Source organism: Apteryx rowi, unplaced genomic scaffold (genome assembly GCF_003343035.1).
Source record: "Apteryx rowi isolate R43461 unplaced genomic scaffold, aptRow1 scaffold_56, whole genome shotgun sequence".
Lineage (NCBI taxonomy): Eukaryota > Metazoa > Chordata > Aves > Apterygiformes > Apterygidae > Apteryx > Apteryx rowi.
This window is the reverse complement of record NW_020450827.1, coordinates 151770-159969: the sequence shown is the minus strand read 5'-3', so window position 1 is coordinate 159969 and position 8200 is coordinate 151770. Positions and strand designations below refer to the sequence as shown.

The 8200-nt window shown below is 58.7% G+C and overlaps 1 long non-coding RNA gene across 1 annotated transcript in view; it reads right to left on the bottom strand.

Annotated features, from left to right (window-relative positions):
- Positions 1-7483: 7483 nt before the first annotated feature.
- LOC112973707 overlaps positions 7484-8200 on the bottom strand; it is a 1899-nt gene continuing 1182 nt past the window's right edge. The window contains exon 3 of the long non-coding RNA XR_003256050.1: positions 7484-7561. This is a non-coding gene — a long non-coding RNA (uncharacterized LOC112973707). The remainder of the gene's footprint in view (positions 7562-8200) is intronic.

The following is an 8200-nucleotide window of genomic DNA, read 5'->3' as shown; positions in this document are numbered from 1 at the left end:
AAAACCTTCTGTTAATGCTCTGGCATTTGATACGTTATCAGTAGAAGATACACAGAGGGAAGAAATATATTGTGCAAATTACTTGATAATGCACAGCAAGCAGGCACCATGACCTTAAAAAATGCCTGTTAACAGGAAAAAAGAGAGAAGAAAAGAGGCAGGAAGACTTTGCTGGGAGCCTTGATAGTCTAGATGGAAAATGGAATCGTTTTTTTTACGATTTCCAGTCTGCTTTAACTCTGCCCTCCAGGTCAATAATCTCAGTAACAACCTTTTCCTCCAAGAAAATGTTAGAGCTCGTGCCGGGCCCTGCGGGAATTAAAGTTCAGGTGCCGCCGAGAAGCAGCTTGTTGCAGAGCTGTTTGCCAGCAGCCCAGGCTGCTCCGAAACCTCCGACGCCAGCAGAGCCGGGAGGCTGCGCTGGGCCGGGCCGGGCTGCCTGGGAGCTGCCCCTGCCCAGAGCCAGCCTGGGAGGTGGCTTATCCCAAACCGCATCCCAGGCCGGTGCCGCTGGGCCTGGGGAGACGCTGCTGCTCGTCCCCGGAGCATCGCCTGGCCTCGCGGGGGCTTTCCCGCTGCTCTTCTCTCCTGGGTGCCTTTCTAGGAAGCATCCCCTCCCGTTAAGCTTGCAAACCTCAGCCTGGCGGTGGAGAACGAGTGTTCTCCGGTGGCCAAAAAAGACTGGGATGGGTTTCCATGGCAACTCTCCTCCCAAATAAGGGTTGCAGTCACCTGTGCCGCCCGCGCGTGCAGGCAGCCACCGTGGGAAACAATAGGGAAACAATAGCCCCTAGTGGGAAACAATAGCCCCTCGTGGGAAACAATAGCGGCTCTGGGAGGGAGACGCGGCAGCGCGGGTGCCGCCGGGCTGGGGACAATCCGGGCACCCGGCTCCGGCAAGAGGCGACACGCTGCTGCTGCTGCTGCTGCTGCTGTGTCCGACTCCAACCCCTTGCAGCGCCCTGCACGACTCGGTCGTGGCCCCAGCCAGGGGGCTGCTTCTTCGCCCGCTCCTGCAGGCTCCCGGGCTCCTCTGCTTCCCAGGCTCCCGCAGCCAGCGGCGCTTTGCAGGGGATTGCAGAGCCTGGGGCTGGTGCCGGGGTTTGCAGCAACGCGGCCGCGGCGCAGGCTGAGCCCGCTGCGCGCCGGGTTTCTGGCGCTGACGCCCCGCGTGTCCTTCCTGCCTCGTCCTCCCAGGCCTTCGGGGACTTGATCCGCCGGGCAGGGACATCTCCGCGTGTTCGTGCGCGCAGCCGCAGAGGCGCAGGCCTGCGGGTTGCGAGCCRGGCGAGGAAGCGGTGCACGTTGGGGATGAGAGGCTGCACGGCTGCTCCTTTTCCCGAAACGCCCGTCCCCACAGACGCGCGTCCCGGGGGACGGCATCTCCAGGCAAGGACTTGTCGTCCCCTTCTCCGGAGGCGGAGGGGCACGTCCGCAATCACAGCACGAATCGATGCTCTTCAGTGGCTTCTTCCCCTAGCCTTAAATCAGGGCCGCGGTAGCGCTAACCGAGGTTTTGGTGCACGGCTCAGCCCTTGCGGGTTGGATTTACGGTGCCTCTCTGGATGGCGCCCGTGGCCAGTTTGAATTTCGCCCTGCGGTTCGCACTGCCCAGCTACCCTGAGGGCCAGGCAGGGCGTCAGTAGTCAAAGCGAGTCAGGGTAACRCAACCCGACACTCGCGAACTGAACTGGAATGTGAATAATCTCTTCCTGGTGTGCTGTGCCCCCTTTTCGCTTCCCTATTTCCCTTGGTAAATGTCGAACGCGGGGGGTTTTTTACACCTCGGATCAGCAGAAGAGGGAATGCAACTTCCAGAAACCAGAAATCTCATCGGGAGAGAGGGGAAGATTGCTCAGACAATTTGCTGCCCGAAACCACAGTCTTTGCCCAAGCCGAGAAAATAGCCTCCCGTCTCCCCCGTGGCGGGAGCCTGTCTCCAAAGGGTCCCAGCTCTCCGTGGAGCTTTTAGCCTTGCGTGATGACACAGGCGAAGCGAGTTTGCCGCTTCCCCTGCAGATCGCAGGCAATATATTTTCGCAGTGCAAGATTGGCACGAGTCAAGAGCGGAGCCACTCGCTGAGGGCAGCGTGGGGGCTCCAGCAGCGCTCCGGGTGCCGAGGGCTGGAATACCGGAACGCTTCCCAGTCCAGGGGTGAGGGCAATACCAGCCTGGAAATGGAGCTGGAGCAGTGGCAGAAGCCGTGTTTGACGCCGGGGCAAGTGTCTGCTGAGGGCAGCGTGAGGATGACGCAGTGAATTTGGGGATGAAATGCCGAATGTCCGCAGAAATCCCTCGGCCCCCAGTGCTTGCTAGAGGAGGTCTGCACGAGTGGTTAACGCCGTGCCCGAATCCGACGTGCAAAATCCTCCCTCCTTCCGCAGCATCGGGAGCAGCACCGCGGCCAGCACAGGCCAGTCTGGAAATGGCACGCAAAGTCCCCAACGCAAATGTCATTAAAAGCCGGTTATGGAGAGGGCCGGGCTCGTGCAGGGGCGAGCAACCCCCAGGCGATGCCCGGGAGCCTCCTGCGCTCACAGCCCGCCGCGCCAGCCCGGCTCCGGAGAGGCCGTTTCCCTGCGGCGGCCCCGTTGCGGGCGAGCCTTGCCCTCTCGTGGAAGCTGGAGGAATGCGAGCGCGAAGCGGAGCCCTCGTAAAACCCCTTTTTGCAAAAGGCAACAAAGCCTGTTCCCCCCTCCCCRGCTCCAAGCAGGAGTCAGGAAGGGAGAAGGGAGCAGCCAAACCCTGGTGCCTCGTCCCTGCTCAGGCTGCAGGACGCATGGGGATCCCTGGGACCAAGAGGCAGCGACGCTCCGGAGAGGCCGGGGGGTCCCGAGAGCAGAGGGGAGCGGGTTGAGCCCGCTCGGCAGCCTGGTTCCCGGCTGCTTTCGCCCCGCAGTCGCGCTGAGGATCCTTATCTGCTTATGCATTTTTTAACCCTGTTTGGAAGCGTTTCTGCTAAGGAGCCGCACGTCTTGCTCCCTGCGCTGCTCCCGGAGCCTCCCGCCCCGAGGCAGAGGCAGATGCTCCCTGCTCACCGCGAGGGTGTTTAGGTTCGGATGCTAACAGCGGACACCTCCTCTCCACAAATCACGCCCGAATGGGATGCCAGGGAAAAATCTGCGGGGCGGGAGGGTAATTTTTATTGTCTTTGAACAGCTGTGCGCCCAGACGAGTTATTGTCACGCTGCGCAGGAGCGCCGGCTCGCTCGCCCCGCTCCGCCGTCGCAGCCCTGCTCGCAAGGGCAAACGCCGCGGCCTGGCGGGGCTGCTCGCAGGGGCACGGCCGTCCGCGCCGCTCCGTCGCCGGGGCGCCCTCGCCAGCCCGACATTCGTCGGGATCATGGCAAAACAGGGCCGCAGGGATGCGAGAGGTCGCCTGCCGCATCCTCCCGCCCCGGCCCTGGCAGATTTCTGTCCGCCTTATTCCTAAGCCCCTCCAGCGTCCGCAGGTGTCCGATCGCTCCCTTCCCCTTCGTGGGAGCATTTCACCCCAGAGCATCACCGCGCCGTCTCCGGCTCCTCTCCGTGAGGCCGAGCTCCCTCCTTTGGCTGAACTTTCCCGCGGGTACCGGACGGGGCTGGGATGCTGTACGGGCATGGTATCGTCTCTCCAGCAGGGAAGCTGGGCCCTCACCCGGGGGCTTTGGAGCACCCGCCGCTTTGGAAACCTACGGAGCTGCCTGGTGCCCGTCACCGAGAGCCCCGGAGCCCCGGCCGCTCCGAGCCGCCTGCAGCCGAGCCCGTTAATCACCACCTCGGAGACGCGGGYGGCGCGTGCCTGGGCCGTGCGGCCTCTGCCCGGAGTGGCTCGTCCTCTCCGGCACGTCAGAGGCGGTAGGGAGCAGAGGAGCAATTAGGAGGAAAAGTTGGGCTTGTCTGAACTTTTCGCAGCCTCGGTCTCGGTGGCCTCTGCTGCGCCGGCATATTTCAGGCGGGCGACAGAGACCTTGCGCGTGTCCTTGCTCGGAAGCAGGGTGATGGATCTGGCTTTTACAGGGAACAGAGAGGCCATGATCTGACATCAGCTTGATGAATTGGCCTCTCCCTCCCCCAGGCGATTCCTTGAAAAAACTTTGCAGCCTGTAAATATTTACCGGGGAGACCGCTACCGTCACCTTACCCTTTAGGAGCACACAGACGTCTGTTTTAATAAAGCGGCGCTTAATTAAGAGCGGCGCTGCCGCCCGTACTGCGGAGGGCTGCGCTCTAYGGGCAGCAGGTCCCGGGCAGGGGAAGGACGGACGTCCCAGCCGTGTGTCCGGGCTCCGGCCAGCGCCGGGAACCGCCTGCTCTGCTGCGGAGGCAGGAGAGGCGAAACCGGCCCCGGCGCCTTGCTGCGGAGGCGGGCGGCTTCGTTCGGCTGGAAGTCAGCCAGCAAGGGAAGAAAATGTCTTATCTACAGTTAAAAAAAAAAAAGAAGAAGAATCAGAAAAAACAAATGGAGATATATATTAGGGAAGGCGAATTTATAAACAGGAGCTTATCAGGAGGCAGAGCAGATAATAAACAGCTCTTCAGATCTAGGTCTTGAGCTTACAGAGGACGGAAAAGAGAATGGGATTCCTCGGGAAATGGAAAGGGCTGATAAGGATCCACAGTGACTTAGCAAACATCATTTAAAATTAAAAAAAAAAAAAAAGCTCTTTTGTCTTTGCACAAGAAAATTACCCGCAGCCCCTGAACAGACTTATTGGCTGCCAAATCGCCTGAATTGGGAAAGAAAAAAAAAAGCTACCGATGCCTCCCGGTAAAATCTCGCACAAGCGCCCTAATTGGAAATCCTCCTTCCYGGCGGCTCCGAGGCGGGAGCGGGCGCCTGGCGCGGCCCCGGGGTCTTCGCGAAAGGCTCCCTAAGACCCCGCGCTCGGAGGGCTGCGGCCGCGGCGCGGGCGACGCTTTGCGCGGCTCTGGGCCCCCCTGCTGCTCCCGCTGCCACTGCCCGGTTCGGAGCCGGGACCGTCGCCCACGCAGCTTCCCGCTGATGAGCTTCCTCGAACCAGGCAATTTTTTTTGCTATTGCTCTCGTTACCTGCGTGTTTACTTACAGTCAATTGTTCCCTATTTTCTTTCCATTTATGCACCATCTTGTTTACGATGCTGCTTAAATGCTTGGCATAGAGGTGATGGTGTCACTGGAAAAGCAGAATAGAAACAGAACACGCGCCTGCACGCGCGGAAAGGGAAGAAAATGAGTTTTTTCCGTCCTGCTTCCAAACCCCAGYGCGAGCGGGGCTCTCGGCAGGGGGGTCCCGGCGGGCGGCAGGAGGGTCCTCCAGCGAGCATCATCCCCTCGCGCAGGGTCGGCACACTGCTGCTGCAGGAGCTCAGAGGAGCTTCCTAAAAACGACCAGTCAAAATAGCCGTTATTCTGCATTTAAAAGAYGTTTTTCCGGAGGCCTGTGGCCGTGTTGGCTTTGGCACCTTGGCAGGAAAACGGGTCAGAAGGACCGGGGGCCGCGYGCACCCCTCTCCCCGCAGCAGCGTCGGGCACAGTCCCTGCCGCAGCCTCGTGGCYGGAGCTTTCCGGGGACGAGGGCGCAGGAGGGCTGGGAGGCGCCGGGAGCACRATGGAGAGGCGGAATTAGGAGCGCGAGCCGCGTCAGCACTCGCCGGCTTCGCTCCGCCGCCTGCGTCTAAWAACTGAGTTACAGTTTTTCATCTTGATGAATTCATTTATTCCCATTCTGCCTCCTTTATTATTATTATTTTTGGTGGCCTTATCGAGGGGTGACTCTCTTTAAGCCGTTATAATCAGATTTGCAGCGGCAGACCGGAATAAGCAGCCTGCCGCAGAGCATCGCAATCCTTTAAGGGCGCTGCCAGCGCTGCAGAGGCTTCGCGGCCCCGCCGGGGAAAAGCTCCTTTGCAGCGAGGGCCGGGAGGGAGCCCGAGGGCTGCAGCTCCCCAGGGGCCGGCGGGATGCTCCGCCGTGCCTCGTCCCGGCGCAGGGACTCCCTGCGGGTCAGCGGCGGCCGGTTACGGCTGCTCTCGGCTCCTCTCCTCTGCAGAATGAAGGCAAAGCAGAGCCTGGGCGAGTCTCCTGYGAGCGAAGCGCTCTGCCGCCCCGACGCGTGCTGCAATTCGTTGCTCTCTTCTAATCCAAGATAATTAACCGCGTCGCTTGGGTGCAGTCGCAAGCGAGCGCGGGACGCTGCCGGGTCGGTATCGTCCCGGCTCCCGCGGGCGCCCGCGGGCTTCGCCCAGCAGCGTTGCTCTCCTCCCTCTGGAGCACTTGTAGTGCTACGGAAATGCACTGTTTGATTACGTTTTTTTCCAGTATTTCAGATATTTTACAGTAAATTACCTCAGTTTATGGCACTTTTTCTTCCTTACATAATTGTTATAAATAACCTCCAAACAACATAAAAGCCATAAACATTGCAAGGGAAGGAAGAGTAAATGATAGAGATTTCAAAGCAGATGAGGGAGAACTCGCGCACGGAGAAGGCAAGGAGGCTGCTCGAGCTGTGATGGTTGYTCTTTTCTTCCCCCCCAAATTGCCTCTCTCGTGTTTCTTCAATAAATACCCTGCTGCAAATAGACACTCCCTTCCCCGGCCGTGGCGGATGTAAGAAGCAGCACATCAGACCGCCCCGATCTGTGCGACTGTCCACTGGCAAATGTTAAARCACAGCGAAGAGCCCGGCGAGGCATCGGGAGCGGGCGACTCCTGGAGCGCGGCCCGAAGCGGCCCTGAGCCCCTGGGACACTGCTTCTCCATGCAGGTTTTCCAAGGAAAAGACACGCACAGGTATTTAGCAGCCGCGGTCTAGGATCGCTGCAGCTCTGTGCACGCAGGCGGGAGCGGGTCGCCTGCCCTCCGACTTTCCCGCGGGATGCTGGGCTCCTGGGATTTCAAAATAAGTAAATATTTGATCTTTAAAGACCGTTTTGCTGCTTGGAGCGGTCCACGCCGCCAGGTTTTTAGTGTTTGTTTATGCTTTTTGCCATATGATTCAATAAACCCTGGCTGAGAAGCATGTGCATAATTAAGTTTCCAAGGCAGCCTCAGCGCCGCTCCAGGACCTGCTTCCCAGCCCGGCTGTACGTAACGAGTTCCGCTTGTCGCTAGTGCGGATTTCGTCCTCCCTTCCTCTTCATCCATCCGATCAAGGTTACTAGGATGCGTCTTAAAGATTCAAGGTTTTTAGCGAAGCAGCGGCACRGCCACCGGGATCCTGCCCAGGAGCGGGATCGTGGTCCGGAGCAGAGCCTGCGCCTGGGTCTGTCCGGAGGCGCGCGAGCCCCCGAGCAAGGTTATCCGTCGTTTGTCAGCAAAAGACGGGAACGTTCTCCATCTGGAGGTTCTCGTTCTGCATGGATTTCTTGAACGAGAAATAATATTTTTCCCAAATGAATTATTTATCGCAGTTCAAGGCGTTTCTAGGGCAGTGAGGATTTTAATTACATCTGGACGCAGTTTCAGGCCTCTAGCGCAGGGCCGGGTTGGTCCGCGTTGTCCGTCTGGGCATGTCGCAGCCGCCAGGGCTGCAGCGTCCCGCTCCACCGCCGCTCGCAAACGCAGCCTCGTCGCTCAAGGAGGCTGGTGATTTTCTCCTTTAATTAAAAAAATCCTGTTTTATTGGAACCAGAAATCATCACTGCAAAGGATCTGTTGCAATGAATTATTCCCCAGTTACCAAAAAAAAAAAAAAAAAGATTTGAAATAATCAAAAAATCCGACTCTGACGCTTTCAGACTGAAACCTCCTGCTATTTCAGCTGCGAACAACTTCTCATTTTGAAACATGAAGTGACAGTAACAACTATTAAAAGCCACACAGAACACAAAAATGTTCCCAGTTCGCCGCAGTGAACCATTTCATTGACTGGAGAAGCCGATTCCTGGTTTCCACTCCTGCCTCCCGAAGAACTTCTGCGATTCCAGTTTTACAACCTTATTTGAGGCAGGAAAAAAAGCACCAAAATTTGTGGCAGCTGCCTGCAAAAGCAGAGCCGTTCCCCAGCCGGCTCCGCTAACAACCCACCGGGCGGTAAAGAAATGCTGCGATTTTATCGGTGTTTTATAGAAACAGCTACACTTACAGGTAGGTTTTACGCAAGCGGATGGAATCCAGCTCAGGCAGCCGAGCTTCGTCCGACGAAGAGCGCGCTTTCGCCTCGCTCCTTCGTCCCCGTGCTGCGCTGCGCCGCGGCGGGGGGCTGCTCGGCCCTGGGCACGGGGGAAACTGAGGCA